The sequence below is a fragment of the Rhinopithecus bieti genome, unplaced genomic scaffold, assembly GCF_001698545.2.
Source record: "Rhinopithecus bieti isolate Rb0 unplaced genomic scaffold, ASM169854v2 scaffold_3040, whole genome shotgun sequence".
In the NCBI taxonomy this organism is placed as follows: Eukaryota; Metazoa; Chordata; class Mammalia; order Primates; family Cercopithecidae; genus Rhinopithecus; species Rhinopithecus bieti.
Genome location: NW_016804657.1, coordinates 4,970,120 through 4,972,926, shown reverse-complemented (window position 1 = coordinate 4,972,926; position 2,807 = coordinate 4,970,120). Strand labels below are relative to the sequence as shown.

The 2,807-nt window shown below is 44.8% G+C and overlaps 1 pseudogene; it reads right to left on the bottom strand.

The window, feature by feature from the left end:
- Nucleotides 1–2,687: 2,687 nt before the first annotated feature.
- LOC108528011 (pyruvate kinase PKM pseudogene) overlaps nt 2,688–2,807 on the bottom strand; it is a 2,098-nt pseudogene continuing 1,978 nt past the window's right edge.

The following is a 2,807-nucleotide window of genomic DNA, read 5'->3' as shown; positions in this document are numbered from 1 at the left end:
TTTGTTTGTTTATAGTTTTACAATCTATGTATGCATTTCTAGTTTTGCCTATTTTTGGACTTTATATAATATAATCATACTGTATTTATTCTTTTATATGTTATTTATTTTATTTAAAAATGTGTTTCAAGAGTCATTCACTATATTGCATATATCTTTAGTTCCTTTTCTTGGAAGGATAGTATTCTGTTGTTTGAATATAATAACAATTTACAAGACTATATTTTCAGGGATATTTTATTTTATTTTATTTTGAGGCAGAGTCTTGCTGTGTTGCCCAGCTGGAGTGCACTAGCATGATCTCAGTACCTGAACCCTCTGCCTCCTAGGTTCAAGTGATTCTCGTGCCTTAGCCTCCTGAATAGCTAGGACTACAGGCACACATCACCACGCCTGGCTACTTTTTGTATTTTTAGTAGAGACAGGGTTTCGCCATGTTGGCCAGGCTGGTCTCAAACTCCTGACCTCAAGTGATCCACCTGCCTTGGCCTCCCAAAGTGCTGGGATTACAGGTGTGAGCCACCGTGCCTGGGCTGTACTCTTTTAATTATATTTTCAGATAAACAAAAGTTCTTATATTTAATGTAAACCAATTTATCATGTTTTTCTTTATAACTAATGCTTTTTGAAACTAGATTAAGAAATCTCTCTCCATCCTGAGGTCATAAAGGTATTGTTTTTTATTATCTCCTAAAAGTTTTATAGCTTTCTCTTTTATGGTATATCCATAGCCTCTGGAGTTATTCTTATGAGTAGCACTAGTTACTTTAAAAGATGAGAACAGGCCGGGCACGGTGGCTCAAGCCTGTAATCCCAGCACTTTGGGAGGTCGAGACGGGCGGATCACAAGGTCAGGAGATTGAGACCTTCCTGGCTAACCCGGTGAAACCCCATCTCTACTAAAAAATACAAAAAACTAGTCTGGCGAGGTGGCGGGCGCCTGTAGTCCCAGCTACTCGGGAGGCTGAGGCAGGAGAATGGCGTAAACCCGGGAGGCGGAGCTTGCAGTGAGCTGAGATCTGGCCACTGCACTCCAGACTGGACGACAGAGTGAGACTCTGTCTCAAAAAAAAAAAAAGGTGAGAACAAGGATCTAGGTTTAAAACAAGGAAAATTGTTGAAAGTGTATAAACAAAGCCGTTAGACTCATCAGGTCCCTTTTCCAGCTGGGCATAACCAGGCCACAACCTCTCCAGATAAATGATCCGGGAAGGGCTCCAGACTTAGGCACATCAGGTGCACCAGATGACAAGGGTTTGTACAGGGGCTAAAAAGAAGAGAATGCGTGAAAGTTTGGTTCTCTTCTCCCGCTCTGGACCCTGAACTCATGCAGCCAGGCATATGCTGCCTGGGAGATTGGAAAGTTCTTTTCTGAATAAATTGAATCACTCTAGAAAAAAAGACCTCCAGACAAAAACATTTGTGGATACCCAATACATAGGTCTACCAGATCACCTTATACTGTAGCCCAGTGCCTAACAAATTACCCCAAATATAGTGGCTTAAAACAACAAACATTTATTATCTTACAGTTTGTCCAGGTCGAGAATCAGGGCATGGTTTAGTTGGGCACCTCTGGCTCAAGGTCTCTCATGAGATTACAATCAAGTTATCAGCCAGGGCTGCAGTCTCATGTGAAGATTTAACTGGGGTAAAGATCCACTTCCAACCTCAATTATGTGGTTATTGGTTACAGGATGAGTGGGCATCTCCACAGGGCCACCTCAGGACATGAATGCTGTCATCTCCCAGGGCAAGCAACACGAAAGAGAGCACCCACGATGGAAGACTAAGCTTATTTATAAACCAATCTTAAAATGGACATCCTGTCACTTCTGTCACATTTTATTTGATAGAAGCAAGTCCCTAACTCCAGCCCATACTAAAGGAGACATGACTACACAAAGGTATTGCGAATATTGGGAATCCCCAAGACCACCATGATTTCTGACCTCAACTGCAAGCTTAGGATCCCTGAGACACTGTCATGTTTGACAATCTGTTAGAAGGACTCACATAACTCACTGAAGAGGCACATGGGACAGTGTCCAGGAGAGGTGGTTTTTTTTTTTTACTTCAGCTGTTGTTTATTGACATACAGGTAGGCTCTATAGCAATAGGCCCGGAGGCGCTGCAGTAGTTGGGGAAAATGGAAAGTGGACGGTGGAGTGTTTGCTGCAGGACAGCTTAGTGGAGGGCAGGGACAGGTGCAAATTGGGGAGGCCCAGGGGTTAGGGGAAGCAAGTAAGGGCCAGGGCCAGAGTCGGCTTAAATGGAACAACTGCCCCATACCCTAAGGCCCCTAACTCTCACTGGCTGTTTCCTGACCCCAGGTCAGCATTGGGAGTCCTCTGGGCATCTGTTTTCTAAAGGAATTGAACAGAGTTCACACAGGAAAAGAAGCTGTGACCCTCTTGCCATCTGGCTGCTGGGGCTTCCAGTTGGGCATTCCTCCTTCTTCCCTTGATTGGGTGGGGCCATATGATGGGCAGCCAGGCTCTGGGCTGTCCCACCAGAGTAGGCTGTAAACACAGCCATGTTTCAGCAAGGCGTTTATCTTCTTCTCTGGTGTCCTAGCCCACTAGTGCCACATTACAGCCCAGGGTGAGCTCTACAAGCATTGCTGGCCTAATGGATGGTTTGGGGAAAGGAGGTGGGATGGGCTGGAGGAGGGGCTCTGGGGTCCATCACCACACAGGAACAACACGCATGGTGTTGGTGAAGCCAGAGCCAGGGCGCCACCCAATCAGCGCAATGGCCACATCTCCCTTCCTCATTTTTTTTTTTTTTTTTTTTTTTTTTTTTTT